An 18365-nucleotide genomic window follows, 5' to 3' on the forward strand; every position below is an offset into this window, starting at 1 on the left:
TGTTGAGAGTGTGTGCAAACTTTACCCCCTGCTCTTCTTGCCAGGTACACTGAATACACATTGCTTTTAAAAACTGTGGCAAGTTCAGTATAATTAGAGGATTATAGAAATCCTTTAAAGTTCAAAATTATTCTAATACTAAAGAAATTTTCTTGAATGTGTTGTTGTCACATATGTCCTAATAGTAAGTCCTAGCAAAGTCCATTTTACAGCCTCATATTCATTCGGGGCAGGGTGTGGGGGGGAAACCCTAAACAAAAAAATAACCTAAAACCAATAACAAAAAAATCCCCCCCAAACAACAGGATTTAAATTATCTCCTTCTTAAATGTTTATGAGTGAAAGGCTCCAACCTATGTTTTATATGGTATCTTGTATCACAGGAAGCATGGCTTAAATTTCCACAAAATTTCTGTTCTATTTTGTTTTGTTGGGGGTTGGTTTGTTTGTGTGTGGTTGGTTGGTTGTTTGTTTTTTCCAAAACTGGCATGTTTGGCTGTATCAAATAGACTTTCTTGAAGCAGAACCTACAAGAAATTAATTTTTTTTTGCCAGTGTATTTTACATATTGAGGAATAACAGTATTCTGTATCATGGTGTGATACATAAAGAAGTCTATCTTAGAGAATCAGAGGCCAACTCAAGCATGACAGTTATACTCATCAGATATTGAATAGGGTACTATCATATTTATGTTTACAGGAATCACAGAATCACAAGTTGGAAGTAACCTCAGGGATCATCTACATTTCTAATTTTAATCTCAGTTCAGACATGTATTAGAGGAGGAATCTAGTATGTGATAATTTTGAGTTCTCATCCCTAACAGTTCATAGGCCTTTACAAAACTTGAGTTTTGTAGAGAAGTTGAGAGAGGTTAAGAAGATTTAGCTGCAAGTTAACTGTTTCAAACTTGAAATGTTTAAGGTTTGTGCTTCTTTGGACATTTGCTGGAAACATACCATACAATGCCTGAGTGACATGTTTTTATATATTCCCTTACCTGCAAGAAAAATATTGAAATGTATAACTCAGTGAACCAATTTCCTACCAAGCAATAGTCACAGAGGTAAATTTAATTTGATATATTGTAGCAGACAAGAAGATTAAATAAGGAAAACACTATATTCATTTTACTTAGTGTTAAAAACAAAATATTTTGGAATGTTTACTATGAAGTGTATAAAAGTAATGAAATGGAATATGCTGACCAGGAAAAGGTGAAAATATTCAAAATGCAAAAGATGACAAGGATTTGTCTTTTTGTTATGCAGCAATTTTATGTCATCTGTTGTACATTTCCGTTGTATCTGAATTTTCAAAACTCAATTTTTTCATACTGCATTTGCAGAAATGTTTTTATAAGGGAAGATCTTTATTTGTAGAAGGTAATCCTATCCAAATATTTTACAGGCATCCCAGCTCTTTCTTTCTTTTGATGTCTTAGATGGGAGGAATTTCTTCCACGCCTATGTATATTCTTCCTGGATGATCTTATTGAAACTTTTAAATCCTTTGTCTTTGAACTGTAGGGCATGTTATGTAATGTGCCCGTATACGCATTTGTATTGGGTAATTTTCTGACTCTCTAACACCGGAATGAAAGTTCTGTGTAGGAGACCAATGCAGGACTGAAAACAGAATGTGTTCCCAGCCCAGGGATCAAATGCAGTGTACGTGCGCAGCTGAGCCCTTGTTACTATTCTGTGGCTTGTTTATGGTAATAATTAAGTCTGCTACCATGTTAATTTGGATTTTAAATCTATTTCTTTCAGATATACTAATTGGCCACACCTGTCTAACTTTTCAACTAACCATATTTTTTTTCCTGTTCTTCACTCCTGAGAAAAGTTGCCATTGATGGTGCTTAGCAGACTAAAATAGCTATTTGAGCAAAATGTACTTTTTCATATGTTCACTTCCAGCCATCATACACCTGAACTGCATGTGTTTTCTCCATAAGGCTTGTCTAGTGCAGGCTATCTATCAGTGCTACAGGGTTTGAGTACAGAGCATTCATTGATGCATATGAATTGGTTGCAAAAATTAGTAAAATGAAATCAAATGTAGAAAACCAGGAGTTATGTGTAAAGAAGGGAAAGTCTTTACGGTGTAAAGAAATGTCACCGCTATATGCCATTTCCTTTCAGATCACCTTTTCTGTGATTCTGGTGTTCTCTGATTCCCCTTTCTGAATAACAAACCTCAAATTTTATTAAAGCTATGACAGTATGTCAAGTTAGCTTTAGATCAATTATATTAACAAAAATGTTGATGTTTGAGATAAATATTACCAGGAATCTTTGCTGCTTCAATATATTAAAGTGTGCCAGTAAACCTGATCTATCAGCTGCAGCAGTTTCTGGTTATAGAGCTCAGACACTGGATATTAACCCTGACCTAAAAATACTCTATAATTCTTGCTGAGCTAAATGTAGCATCTTCATCTTCTAATTTTGCTTATCTTCTAATTTCATTTTGACCTTTTTTGGCCTTCATCTCTCTTCCACGCAGGTGGAGCAATTGGAATAGCTAGAGGCTACTCAAATGCAAATATCATCAAAATTGCTACAACAGCCTTCAATAGATGTTTCAGTTTCTAATAGGGAATTCTATCTTCAGAGCACAAACATTATAAGATGGAGAGAATACTGAGGTTTTTGTAATGATCTTGTTTCTTTCCTTTAGGTGATCTCAGTCAATTATATAATAGCATGAGTCGTTAGGGGTCCCAACTGCACATTAGCTGAATACTAACATGTGCACTTTTCTGCATCACTGACTGAGGCCATTTGCCAAGGACAATATCAATGCAAAAGGAATGATAAACAGATTTCATTGAAACCTGGTTTATAACAACTTCACAGCAAAACTTCATATGCTCCTCCAAAACTAAGTGTGAAGTTTATTCAAAGACTATGGATCACACAGAAATAATGTAGAAGAGTTATCTGATACATTAGGCAAAAATTAGGCACTGAATGCCCAAAAATAAAATTCTGAATTTTTTTTGATAGATACTGCTTAATCCTGGTAACGTCCAAACCCTGCAGGAACCTTACTGTTTCTTTTAAAATCTTGAGGTGCCTAGATTTGTGTCCTAATACCTATAGATTTTTCCTGGATTGATCCTGGTGTGCTTCTCATTAACCTTAAGCCGAATCAGTGTCCAGAAGCTAGGTATTTCCAGCCTAAATTCCCTTAGTGGTCTAATCGTTGAGGTCGTCGGAATGCATATAATATAAGCATATCCACAAAGTTTAGAAATAGCCTTCATCTTTTGTATTTTATCTACTCTTTAATGTTCATCTATAATTTAATGCAAAATGCAAGCACAGTTCTAGGCTAGACCCAAAACCTAGGACTTACATACACAGCTAAGTGCCTTATCAAGATGCCAAAAGACTTACTTTCTTCTGCTTTTCCCCACTGTATACATATATTATTTTTTCCCAGCTGTAGCAGAAGGCTGCTGTCTTTCTCTTCCCCATTATAAAAGAGACAGTAACTTTCTCTGTCTTTCTTGGGAGGGCATTTCTGGAGACAAAGGACACATTCAGTTCCAGTAAGCAAAGAATCAAATACAAAACTACTTTTTGATATAAATGTTCCAGGCACTTGATGCTGGTTGCACTTTATAGGAAAGGTTTAGCCTTGTTCTGCTGATTCCCAGAGGGATGGATGTGTCTGTTGCTCTGAGTGAGGTGCATAATCCCCATAGCATAAAGTTTTTCCCAATGCCTGTTTGCTAAACAGGCATTTATTCTTGGCTGTCTCTAGAGAGGTGAAGACAAACTGTTCTGGCTACCTGCCAGCATTCACTGCCTCTTTGTCTGGGCCACTAACGCTCTCACCATCCACATGGCATCATATTCTTGATTTATTTTAGAAGGAAATGAATGAATGAGGGGGAAAGCTCCTAAACATTTGTTGCTACAGTGATTATGTAGAAAAGGCATCGCCTGCTCAGTAGAAGTTTCCTGTTCTGTTCTCCTCATACTTACTGAATTTAAACCTGCTTCCTTAATCCCAAGAAAATGCATTCTCCAGAAGGGCAAAAAGTAAGCTTGTATGATTTTTTTTTGTGGAGGGAAAGAAGACATTTTTGTTGATCCAAGCCTTGTATGATATAACACAGCTATTCACATTCTACTGAGTGAAGTTCACAGAGGAAGGTTGCCCAATTCTGTCATTGTAGATTGGCTTAACTACTGAACTTTTTCCTTATAAGCCGTGGCTACCCTGAAACGATGAAGCTATCACCCATTCTTTTATGAGCATAGCAACAACTCTGATATCTGAAAGGGATTTCATGTCAATGAAGTATGAAAGCAACAATGACTTTCAAGCAAATGGAAGTGTTCGTGCAAATGCAAATAATAAATATAAATAAGTGTAAATGCTCTTCTGTCCTAAATATATTAATCTCTCAGTTGCTTTATTTCAAAGCTTGGCCTGTATGCTGCTTTTAAGCAAGATGCTGTCTACTAGAAGATTTAGTTTGTAAAAAGGTAACATCTTTGAGTTGCTTTCAGGTGTAATACTTAATTTCTCTATCTTGGCCAGTAGAGGCTTAGAAAGCTGACAGAGGAAAAATATTGCAAAAAACTTCTGTCAGGTGCTGTTGTTCAGGGTGAAATAATTTTTATAGTAACATATATATATAGGTATTTCCATGCTTATGATATGTAACATTCAGTAGAAAAATGTTAATTGTGTATAAAATTTCCTCACAGCAGCAGTCTGCAGTCATTCAGTCAGTGCAGCAGAGAGTCTCGATCAGGTACAGAAGGTTTACAGATGCCTTCAGCTCTGTGGCTCGTGCTACTGCCATGGCTAAAAGATGAACATGCAGACTGGTATTCTGGACAGAGAGGTATCATATCTGGAGAACAGGCAAATTTGGGGGATAATTACTTGAAATTATTTAGGAATTTGTATTCAAGGTCAAGTGGTGGGTGTATTAAACAGTTTACATTCATGTTATTTCAGTTATATGGAACAGTTAGGTAGCTTTAATTTTAACCTGTTTTTTTGTTCTGGTAGAACTAGTAGTACTAAGAGTATTAGTATATAATGCTATTAGTACTAATAAAAGCAAGGTAGGTCAACTGCTGAATGTGTGGATGATGTTTTTCAGTTAATTTCAAAGCTTGTTATTTTTTTAACAAACTTTTGTTAAAAAGTTTAGTTCTACTCAATTCGGTCTTGAGTTTGAAAATAAACTGTAATAGGGCTAAGGCTGTGATGATTTTCCTTTCTTAAGTATACACACACACATATATTGGTATATTGGAGCTAAAATCCTTTTCATAGAAATTTTTAAAAGTTGAAAAATGATAATCTCTGTTGTAATGTAAGGAATTATTTGACATCTCTTCAATGGAGTATTGCCTCAACAGTTAATCTCCCCTTAAATTTGTAAAGAATATTTTAAATTGTCAAATTATCTGACTTTTTTTTGTGAATCAGCAAACATCTGAAAATAAGAATGAAAAAATAAAATATTTTAATTGTAATATAAAAGCAGATAATGCAGAGTGTACTTTTTTGTTGTTGTTGTTATTATCAGTTCATTTTAAAGCATTTCAGAGCTAAGAACATGCAAGTGTCCAGCAATACAGATTGGATATAGTGTAAATTTTTGTCATCTTGGGATTCAGGTAGGAATAACAGACAATTTGACAACCTGTATTTAACAAAAATAGACTTTTTCTGCATTAAACAAAAAAAATGAAAATTCAAACTTAATTTGGATTGCAAATTTTAAGATGCTTTTGCTAAGCTTTTATGTGTGCAAAATAGATTTGTCATAAACCATTAAAGAGTATATTGTAGCTGATAAACCCCTTATATTATTATTAGGGAAAAAATTATTTGGCACAATGTTATGTTTGATTAAAAGATAATGACATTAAGCAAATAACTATTTGGATTTGAGTTGCTATTACAAATCAGGATATATGTCTTATAAATCTGTGTCAGGTACACTTAAGTAAGATAATGTTTAAGTAAGGTAGTAAGCATTAGCTTCCCCTGTCTCACTGGGACTGCAAACTGCATTAAAAATCCATCAACTGCTTAATTATTTGACTGAGTACTACATGATGTAATGCTGCTATTCACCACATGGCTTAAAAAAACCCCTAGTAAATAAAGTGTGAATGCTGTATCTGACAGAGAGTGAAGTAAGCGCATTCGAATTCTAAACCATATGCCTCAGATATTGAAAGGAAATTAGTAAGTGTCTAATGATATTGGATTGGAAGAAAATATTATTTGGTTTTGTTTAAAAGCAATATAGTATGTTATAAAAATGCCATGTGTTGAGAATTTTTATGGCACAAAGTCTGACTGAAATAATCACTAAAGAGAAAAAAGGTAACATACTCACGTATTTTTATTGTGCTCTAACTAGAAAACATCCTTTGTGTTGATTCAGAAGTCCAAGGGACTTGGGAGGCAGGACCAAGATGTGTATTTTTGTCTAAAAACATTTTGAGGAATAACACTGTAATATTAAAGTATTTAGAGCTTGAATGTGAAAGACCTGAAAATGAAGCCTCATCAAAACATCGAAGTAAGCTATTAGGGAGGAAATAACAGACATCCTGTTGTGGACATTCCTAGTTTCAAAGACGAGAATACAATGATGCTCAAATAGCCTCTTTTAATGAAGAAATTTTGTCATCTACTTTCAATGGCTGGTAGAGTGCACATACTCTCAAAAGAGTAAAAATTTGTGTTGAAAGTACTTGATTTACCATTAAGAAAATCTGCTCGAGCTCTTCAGCTAATGCAGAACTCGGGCTCCAATTTTTGACCTTGGCTAACATCTGTCAATGTTAAAATCCATGGTTTTAAGTTTGCTGGATTAAGGATTTTGTATTAAAAGTGAGTCTTACTTAATTTTATGTTATTTATTTCCAATATTATTGAACTGAGCATCAAACTCTTCCTTTGACAGATGTTCACTGGCAATATTTCTGCTTTCTAAGAATCTTAGATTCTTAAGATTCTTAGAATCTTAAATTTTAATTTGTATAATATTACATGAATATAAGTGATGATGTTAGTTGTCTGGCCTTCTGTAATTGTTTTAGTGTCTGGTCTTTCACTCTGGAAATGTTGTCTTATAGTTTATGACCATATGACTAAAACCCCAAGAAGTAATAACTTTTCAAAACCTTCCTGTGTGCATATCTCCCCGCACCCATCCAGTTGTAGGGGCTTGGCCTGGCCTGGGCTCCAGCCTGGTGCAGCTGTGTAGCCATGAAGTAGAGCTGCGTGCAAGTTGCTGAGAGAGAGAGGTTGGCTCCTTCCTGGCTTCTCTCGGGACCTGCTTTGGAGCTGCAGCTCTTGCCCTTGTTCTTGTGTGAACTAGGTGGCAGGTACCCCTGAGCCTCCTACCTCCCCATTCCTGACCCTAACTGCCACCCATGGGCTGACATCCCAGCCTGGCTTCAGCCCGTCCCCATCCCCATGTTCCTGCCCAGCCACCCGGGGGCTGTGACAGCTGCTCTGGCCCTGCTTTGCCCACCTTGCTCTGGAGCTGTGGGACCAGCTCCCATGCTGGTGAAGTCCCTGTGCTCCTGGCAGTGCTGTTGCTGTTGTTTCCCTCACAGCTCCGTGACAAGCACGCTGACCTCCATACAGGGTTTTAATTCCTCCCATTTTCTCCTAGAACTGGTTTTGCCAAATATTACTTGGACGATCTGCTTTTATTTCACACCTGGCATCATGTGAAACAACCTGCTGACATGTAAAATTATGTTAGATATCCTTCCTCAACTAATCCACAGCTTGATGTGGCTCCTACAGATGACAGTGTTCCAAAGTCCTGCTGGATTCAGTGGAGCAGGAAGAAACCTGTGGATTTTTAGGGGATGAGCTTGGTGTGTATGAAGGGGGTATATAATCTAAAAATAATGTTTGAGCACCTGAAAAATTGTATGCTAAGTGTAATATTCACTACCTATATTTCAGCAAGGCTTTCAAAATACATCTTCTTTTTTTCATTAGCAATATATCATCTTCATTAGCAATATATCATGTACATAACAAGTACTTATTACAGTCTCTCTCTGGGCTGAAATTATCTTTCAGAATGAAAATACAAATGATTTATTGACACAGAATTGTACTAATTACTGACAAAATCCCTGGAAAATTCGGATAACATAGAGCTTTGGCAATGAAATGTTAACATCCTTACCTCCAATAAATTTTCAAACTCTGTGTGTGGCTGTGAAGAATAAATATCAGTCACAGCCTTACCCACAATAAATATTGAGAGAGCAAATATGCATCAAACTAAAAATGCATGCAGTAGAACTTTTGAAAGACTGAACTTGAGATAAAATAATAAGCTGATTTTATACTTGAAGTGACCTATACTTGTATAACAAATATTTTCTGTTGAACAATATAGTTATCTGCTTGAAAGGAAGAAGTTCCTAAAGAAATAATTTTTCCTGTCCCTCCATAACTTTATTCTATAGTAATGGTTAGGCTTTTAAATTGTGAATCAGTTACTACTTTTATTATTATGACTATAAGAACAGTAATAATTATTGCTATTATTTAATAACTATTATTATTAATTACTATGATCTGGCAGTTTAGGCCTCCCAATGTATAGTATAGATAATTTACAGAAAACAGCAAGAATAAGGACAGACCCTTCCTGGATAGACAGACTGCCTCAGTGCTGATTTTTTAGTGATCTAATTCCCCAAACGGAACAAGCACCCAAAACAATAAAGTAAGTTCCCACACAATGAGCAATGGAAATCGCTTGTCTCAAAATTATCCCATCAAACTCAGCGTATCAAATGACCCTGGAACTATCTAGTAGGAAATACTGAGTAGAAGAACAAATTTTGGGGGACTATAGGTGACTCAGACTGAGATACACTATGATCTTACAATGTAGATGTTAAGGTGGAGGGGACATCTGGTCCTCAGTACCACCTCTATATTTTACCCGGTAGCTGCTGAAGTATATAAGAAAAGCAAAAACAGAAGACAGTTTTGGAGTGGGGACAGGAAAACAGGGCTTCTCTGTTCCCAGGTTAATATCCTAAACATTTGGTTACTCATTGCCACTTTATAGCTCAGAAATTTCATAGCTCTTGCATTTCTTTTATTTCAATAGCTGAATTTCAAATTAAGAAGTGAAAGGTATGTTGCACAAAATAACCTATGATGAAGTGCTATAACATTCTGCTGGTTCAGGATATTTCTGTCTCCTGTGAGGATGAGCTAACCCATAGCCTATGGAATAAAAGAGATAACGTCATCTCCTTCCCCTTAAAGGAAAACAGTAGCTGCACTTTATAGGAAGATCAACCTGATCAGCACCAAGTGTGCTAAAGAATGTTTAGCTTGTGGATCTTGACCTGGTTTTGGCACAAACCAGCTGCTTACACTGCTCAGCTAGCAAGAGTGGGATGTGCAAACTGCAAGGTTTGGCAAATGTAAAGGAACAAACTAGGCACATACCGAATTACAGTGCCTCCAAGATAAAGTCCTTGGAATTCTGCATGTAGGTGCCTGCATTTGTCAATATCTCACTTTAAGAGCTTAAACCCATTGTGAAATTCACCTTTATTTTAGGAAAAAATAACCAATGCTAAGGATAATTCCTATGATGGGAGATACCTAACTCTATTTCCTTACTTATGCAGGAAACAGAAGCTGGCTAGCAAAATCACACAACTAATTTGCTTTTTCATATATGAAATCTTAACAGTTTTCCTCCTGTTTTTTTTTTATACCATAGATATGTATGTTGTCATTGTATTTTACGATTTTATCTGACAAGCAATTTATATGACACATTTTTTTTCACTTCAGATTTTATTGGTTTACTTTAAGCCAGTTTATTTTCTCTTTGTTTTGAGTAGCATTGTATTCATTTTAGTTAACAGCTCTTTGGAGTGCACAGAATCGACTGAATGATGATGTCATCATTTTATGTTAGTTTAAATCTGCATAAGATGACACTGCTACCTGAAATTCTTGGCAGTTTTTTCTTGCCCAAAATGTTTTCCCTTGTGCTACCAAAAATAAAAAGTAAAAAAAAAACCTAGATGGCTGAAGATGGTTCTTTGAAAAAAAACCCAGTTGGGAGAGGAAGTTTTAAATGTCTTTTTTGTTGTTGGGTTTTTTTTTCCCCCCAGGTTAATTATCTCAGATTACTTCCCTGAGGTAGGTCATTGCATGGCTGTATGATTGCATGTGCCTGCAGTTGTGGGTGGAGAAATAGGCACTTAGGAATGAGGGGGTGGTGGGATGACTCTTTGACGGTTGAGCCGGTTTATGTCGTATTAAATAGTTATGAAAGTGCTGTGTAAGGCTACGCCTTTTAAACATGGTAGTCAGGGTCCGTTCTATAATTTAGAGAATTCTATAAATTCTATAATTTACACAACAGCAATGAACAAAAGAAGGAATAGTAGAGGAATGCATTTAGATAAACATAGTTGCCACTAAAATGATCCTGTTGTTATTTATTTATGAATGGATTTTGGTAATAGACACATATTCATGAGAAGATGCATGAAATGAAGCTCAGCAGGCAAATAATTGTATTATTCTGTTTTCTTAGAATATCTGTGACTTTAATAGAACTTACAGCTTTATTTTTTTTCCAGCAGGATACCTATGCAGTTAGTAACAGTCCTGCTTCATAAAGATCATTTTGTTGGTAGTGCCTGCTCTGTGCTTTAGGGAGTTTGATGAGTGTGTTTACCACCACAACATCTATTTGAACGTTCCTCTGAGTCTGACTCATTGTTTTGGCTTTTACCTGAATAGTATAGGAGATTTCTTTACAAAAAATAAGAAAGACAAAGCCCCACTCTCCGTCAAGGAATTACTAATATCAGTTTTCATAGTAAATAGGATTATGTAATTAGAAATTTATATGCCTGTTTTACTGTATAGAATATATAAAACCATCAAAGAATGCTCCTCAGAAATGTTTAGTTTTTCTGTGTGCAGGCAAGTAGTCAGAATAATCTGAATGCTTTCTCTAATAAAATGTGTAGGGCAAGTGAGAGCAGGAAGTATTTGCAAATATTATTAAAATAAGTGAGTCTGAGTCACTTGGATAACATTTGTGACTATTTTTCTTAAACAAATGCAGAAAAAACCAACACTACAAGCAATTTTTAATTCTCAGAATATTTAAGAAAGGATTTATTGTGAATGTCCATGCCATTATGAACTTAGTCCAGATATCTGGTGTCCATCTTTGAACCTTTCCAAGGTCCTTCCTCTGCTTATAAAAATTGCAGTCACCCAGTACAGGAAAAATGGTATTTAATTAAGACAAATCAAGAGTACATATAACAGTAAGTTAAAAATTACTCAAAATGAACTATTCTACTGAAAATTTTTCATGCAACTCTGAAATTTAAAAAAAAGTATAAAGCAACTGATGCTTTGCATTATTCCTATTCCAGGTAGACCTGTACTGGGGTATCAGGAAACAGGAGCTGCCTTCTAAGAAGCACACTAACCTCCCTGGGTACTGAAGAAGCTTCACTGAGTACAACCTGTATAGACCATTGTGCCCACTAACTTTCCCCTTGGCTCTAAAAAGTACGTCTACATATCAACGGAATTAAATAGAATGAATTTGTAAAGCAGAAAAGTTGATGCCGAGGATCCAATATCCCAAGAATATGTGCTTCAATAGTGCATGTAAGTGGGTGGAGCTGTTATTCCACATCAGCTCACCCAAAAGAAATGCTGTTCATTTGTTCTAAGGTGACTTTGAAATATAAACCAAAGCTCAAAATTGAGATTTGAGAGATTAGCTTTAAAAGAACCTCTCTGTCCCATAATTCTAGTGTAAATGCACCCAAAATGCTGTAAACATATGTGTATGTATCACACAGTGATCTTGCACTACTGGGCATTGTATGCCCTCTAGGGTAATGCATTCCCAAAGGCCCCTGCCTGTAGTCAGCTGGGCAGTTCTTTGTCCATACTTGGTTTTGCTGTCACCTTCACATCATGTCAAAATATTAGGTGAATGAAATATATCTTTCCTTGAACGCTTTCTAGGTTCTCTGCTGACTGTGATTGCAGAAGCAGTGGTCGGTGGCTGCTTGAGTAGGCATGGTTTTTCCTTATCAATCCTCCACATAACAGACTGTGTCATGCTGCGTCCTTTCAGCATACCATTGAGAAATGCTACAAACATATTCATTCACCAGCTGGAAGCACTGCCTATGCCATGCATTGAGCTTATGCTCCAGTAAGAGAAGATGATTTCAGTCAAGTTAAGGGCTTATCAGTCATAATAACTGCTGAGCTACACAAACCTGTATGATTTTTGTCAGGATTAATTCCTTATTCTAACTGCTTTTTGAGAGAAAGAACCTAAAATAAACTAAGTATTTGGTAATACATATATATAATATACCATTTAACCGCAAACCTGAAAAAAAACATATGGTGTACATTTTTGAACCATTTAAACCTATACAATTAGGTCAAGAAACTATTAAGTGTCAAGACTGGATATCTAAGACACTGGGAACACCCTGCCAACACAAAAAAGGTCATGTCAATATTCCCTCTCAGCACAGCAAGGCACGGCTGAAGTTAGCATTACTTTCCCAGGCAAGTTTATAAGCATCAGGAAGTACAGGGTGTAACACCACCTTAAATATTTCCATTTTATGGACATGACATGCATTAAATATCTTCTATTTTGGAATGTAAATGCCACTCAGAAGAGACTGGTAGCTGAGATGAGTCATCAAATAGGAGATCAGCAACAGCTGCAGAGAAGCTGAACATGCTGCATGTCCGGTTTTGAGTGTGATGTACTGCCAAGAGAAGAAGAAGGTGGAAGCATGGTTGAAACAAAAACTGGCAAACAAAATATTGCCTCATTTTTTGCCTCTCCATGTATATACCCAAAATCTGTGTCTTATCCTTTCAAAATGGTCTCCACTCTTATCATCTTCATCCCTGATTTTCTATATATTTCAACCTAAGACCAATGTAGATTTTAAGGCACATTAACACAGAACATTTTGCGCAGATGTGAAATGAAATGAGAATATATTTTGCAGTTAATGGAGTGAAATGCTATACCTGAGTATATATACATAAGAAATTATGTAATTTACTACAGCTTTTATCTTCCAGTAAAAAATATTTTTTCTTCATGAAATCAGTGATGGAGTAAAAAGGTGTGGAGGCAACAAATGGTTATTAATCCCAAAGCACCCAGTGAAACTGAGCAGGGCTTGGCATAGTGGTTATTAAGCTAGCAGAGAGGGGATAGCATCTCCTTAAGCTAGTTGCAGCCAAGGTGCTTAGTGGAGCATGGAGAGAAGGTGAAAGAAGAGCAATGAAACATAAAGCACCAGGGAAGAACAGACAGGATGACATGACAGCAGGTAATGACTGGGAAGGAGAAGGAAAACAATGAAACAAGCAATGTGTTTAAAGTGTAAAATGAAGACAAGCAATGTTTCACATTCCCTGCTGGTGGACAATCGGTGTTTTGTTAGGATACCTGGTATTTATCAGAGAGAGAAGGACTGGGAAGTGCAGGGTGAGGGACTGAGTCAGCAGGGAGGCTGCTAACAAGGTCGCCTGAGGGACTGGGGACCCAGCTGGGAGTTCTGGAATTGGCTTCTCTCTTGCAGTGTACGAGAAATGGGGTTTACATACCACGCTATGCACAAACCACATGCAATCTGTACATATCCATTTTGTGATGCTATAAATTGGTTTCATTTTAAGTGTATACACTCATATTGGAAAGCAACTCTGCCTAGTAAACACAGAATTTAATCTTTCAGTTTACCCAATAATGGAAAAGTGTAAATCTGATTTTAACATAAGGTTAGCCAAGCCTGTTAGCTGAGATCAAAAAGATTTATGGAGTTCTCCAACAGACAGAGCCCTCCAAATGTCAGTGTATAAACATAGAGCTTTTAACTATGGAAACTTGCAGCCCTCCCTCCTATAATTTTCCTTCTTAAAATTTCCTTTTTCTCTGAGGAAAGAACAGATCAAGCTTGCTTCTGCAGCCCTTTGCTTCTGTACGCTTTATCTTGGCAGGCTAACAAAGGCTGCTATGTGCACAGAAAGGACAAGAGTGGTTGAGCTGGGACAAGGAGTAGGTAAGGCATCAGGACAGATGTTTGCTTACAGCCTGTACCATCTTTATATGCCTAACTGTTCAACAGGGTGGAAGGACACACTCCTCTTGGCACTAGGCAGGAATTTTTTGCTGCCTGTTGGCTTATATTAACTTAGACACCTAACTTGTGTTAGGTGATATGACATCACCGTTTCCTCTATAAAGTCCATGTACTTTCTATCCTGCAGGTTTAGTGGTGGAGTTTTTTTCATTCTTTTAGCTACAGCTGCCATGCCCTTCTCAGACAAAAACTGCATGGTTGGCCAACTGCAGGACAAATGTACAAACAAATTGTTGCAGATGGGGAAAATAAAAAGGATTCTGAGAAATACTGGAAGTTTTGTTTTGTACTCTGAAAATGTTTAATTTGGACCAGAAAAATAATCCTGCAGAAGGTCTTAATGGCATGTGTTGTGGTTCCCCAATCCTGACAACAGATCGTCAGCACTGTTTAGGACAGTTCAGGTTCTGATTCCTATAGCTCATGCCAGCTGGCAGCTTCTGCAAGGATCATTCACCAGCTAGAGACATCCTGGAATTGGTGCTTGCATTCTCTGATACTCTTGCAGTATTGCCCAGCATCTCTTGTAATGAGGAGGTCCGATGGACCTGTGTATGTTAAGATTCTGTGTATGTTATGTGTATGTTATTCTGTGTATGTTAAGATTCCCCTTCTTGCTGGGGGCACTCACAGCTGCCTTAATCAACTGATTTCTAGCCCTGTGCAGCTTTAGACCAGTAAAATACTGCAGAATAAACAAATCATCTGCTCAGTTTTTTATTCAATATTTAGTTAAGTTTTTCAAAGAAAGATAGCCCCAGTGTTCACCGTATTGGGATTTCTGCACATCTGATGTGAGTGGGATGTTTTGGTGGAACAGTATAGCTACGAATAAAATTGAAATGGCTGGTTTAACATGTATGTTGTGGTGGTTTTATGATACTGTAGTTTGTGGAAGTCTTAATAGATCCTGCAAGTTAGAATTTCTAACTCTGTTGACTATATAATGTTGTACACTAAACAAGAGGTTTTGTTTTGTAGTGAATAATATTATTACTTAAGCTACTGCTTTATTTGATATAGAATCCTGAAGTTGGAATATTTGACGCTTTATTCTGTGTGTTCTGGGTACTTTAGTAATCAGCTTAAGTGGGGTGCAGAAGCTAAGTCACAGCTAGGAGAATAACTGAAAGTCAAAGATAACTGGATTTTCAAACCTTGTAAGATGCTTAGATTTCTTTTCATTTTTAAAGAGACAGAACATTCAAGAGTATGTTCCTTTAGCAGTGGTGTATTAAAGGCAGAGATGGACATGACCCTAAACACATTTTAAGCTGGTCTAAAAATCTTACATTTTGTTCAAAGAACATTTAGTTTCTGATTATTTTTTTAAAAAATATATACATTCTACTACATATGAATTGTAGGATACTGTTATTTGGGCTACTTGACTTTTTCCCTTAGAGATTAATTATAACATTCAGTTATGACAGATGGCCACATTTGTAGTGTCCCTCCTGGTGCCACTGTGTCCCCATGAGGTAAAGGAATGAGAACAGAGGTAAACATTTTCCTCACTAAGTCTTGGATGCTGCACTTGGAGGCTGGGATTGCTATGCAGTGTAGCCTGCAAATGGGCACAAAAATACCGTGTCTGACTTTTGTAGTTGACAACACTTGGCCGTCCAGGATTGCAGAAAGTTTGCTTGTTTTTCTTTCATTTTAGTGACAGCTTTTGAACACCAGGTTGCTGAAAAACTACAGATATACCTTTGAGGAACAGACATAATCCAAATAAACTTTTATGAATTCATATGCTGTATTTCAAATTCCAAATGAGAGCTTTTAAACGACAAGGAGGCATAGCTGTGTGTGGTTTTTCATGTTTTGTTTTGGTTTGGTTTGGTTTTTTCCCCCCAGGAATAAACTAGATAACTAGTTTGCCTTATATGTCTGCGTAATTAAGTGCTCTGATTTGCCTATTGCACCACTGTGTTTCCCAAATGGTTCTGTCAGTAGCAGCTCATTTGGAAAATGCTTTTGTGTCCAAACTGCAACATCCTAAATATCCTAAGAGTGTCCACCCTGCAGAGGGTGTCACCTGGAACCTGACTGTACAGAGGCCTACTTGTGTCACCAAAGCTTTCACAGCAATCAGTTCATCCCACCTCAACTGTGCTGTGCGCCTGTCCTGACTTCCACCTCCCTCCTCACAATTTCTTGTAAATATATAAGGTACTACCCAAACTATCAGGGTTCTGGAGGCAATGACAGGCTCAAATTGCCCTGATTGGTATGTAATGTCCTTTTCTTGCAACCCTCCCCTCTGCAACCTCCTCTCCAACCCCCAGGGAGCTTGCAGCCTGTGCACAAGGTCTGCTCAGAGATGCTGCAGCTGTAACCTCTGTAGACTGTAGGGTCTCATAGACACATAGAAATATCTGCAGCCAGTTACAATGTTCTCAGGACCTATTAGTGTTTCTCTCTTATGTTTTCTTTCTTCTTTAGTATAGTCATTTAATTCATTCCCCAGTGAAATGGGAAAACACTGAAAAAAACCTTTGTGCAGAAAGAACCTTTTTATTTACTGCAGTTGGTGTTCTTGCTGTGTTTTGAAATCACACATTTTCCGTCAGCTATTTACAAGAGAGGTATTAGCAGAAACCTCAGTATAGTAATCATCATCTCTGTATAGTGATGGTAAAACTCTCAAAGATATTCAACTTTTCAGGCGCCAGAGCTCAGCTATGCACAGAAAGGAAAAGTTAAAATTCTGAAGGCAATCAGAAGTCTATGCTGCAAACATGTTGAACAAACATAATGTGCTGGCACTGGCCTTGGCAAATGACCACATTGTATTTCTATATCTTACCACATAATTCAGACTGCACTTCTCAGGTGCTTAGGCTCATTCCTGTGACTTCCTGAGTCAGAGTGAATTAACATATATTTGACAACCCCTGTAGTGAATCCAAGTCAGATCATTATCATGACAATAACATCTCTCAAGTCTGGAGGGCTTCCTCACTTGTTTTCCCCATTTGTGTTCCAAATTCTCTCCTGAATTTCACTTTATCTTCTCACATTGCTTCCTTCTCAGTGTTGTCCTTGCTATAATCGTTCACCACGGTCTTTCAAGCTTTCTGTTTTTAAGAAAGGATAAGAATTGCCTGCTACTTCACTTAAGTCATCATTCATTGCAGAGTGTCTTTTTTTTTTTTTTAATTTTTATCTTACATTCCTCTTTGAGATCACCTTTTACTCATATGTATAAGTACATGTATAAGTAACTCACCTTTCCTGTGTATACAGATGTCATTTTGCTGAAGGACTGAGAAGTAGAGAAGATGTACCATTGAAGGCTTATGGCAAGCCAAGGTAGATAATTTTACCTTCATGTAACAATACAGTTAGATGCAGGTCCTTTCTCTCTGGCAGAAAGTAGAAAACATTACCTTTTTGTACAGTTTTGGAAGATCTCTGGCATTTCTTGTATTGCTGCCTCCATTGGTTCTATAGGTTTTGTTAAGATTTATTTTTTTATAGAGCATTAAGATGAAACTTAAATAGAAAGTTTGGAAAAGCCATCTGTAATTCATCGTATTCTCTTTACAGCTTTTCAAAGGTGGAAAGAAAACTTTCCTAGTGCTAGCACAGGTAGGTGGCAGTAGAGACACGTACATATAATGACATAAATCATAGCGCACAAAACAATCCTATTTAAGTAGTAAGGGTGCATACTTAGGTATCATGAAATGACTTTTGATGAATCAATGTAGATCAGCAAATGCCACACCACTTTGCAGATGCAAACCACACTTAGTTTTCCTTTAGTATTAAAGATGCTCACAAACCTCAGTGTTCAGCGAGTTTAAGTGTTGAGGTAAACCTGGAATAATTTAAACTATATGTAGACTTTTTCCATCATTAGGGTCTGTCTTAGCTGTTCCTTCCTTGGAAGAGGTAGAACTTCACTATGAAGCTTTGGATTTGAAATCCAGACCCGCGATTTTCCCCTTTTCATAGTGATTGGCAAGGCCTTACATTTTTGCTCTGGAACATCAATAACAGAAGTATCAGATATGTAGTATTTTCACTATGAAGTGCTGGACAAAAGCAAACTTATTGGTTTAGAGTTGTTCATTGTAGCTATAAATGAGCTTATTCTTGAAAATGAAGATAAAA

The sequence above is a fragment of the Phalacrocorax aristotelis genome, chromosome 2 (genome assembly GCF_949628215.1).
Source record: "Phalacrocorax aristotelis chromosome 2, bGulAri2.1, whole genome shotgun sequence".
Lineage (NCBI taxonomy): Eukaryota > Metazoa > Chordata > Aves > Suliformes > Phalacrocoracidae > Phalacrocorax > Phalacrocorax aristotelis.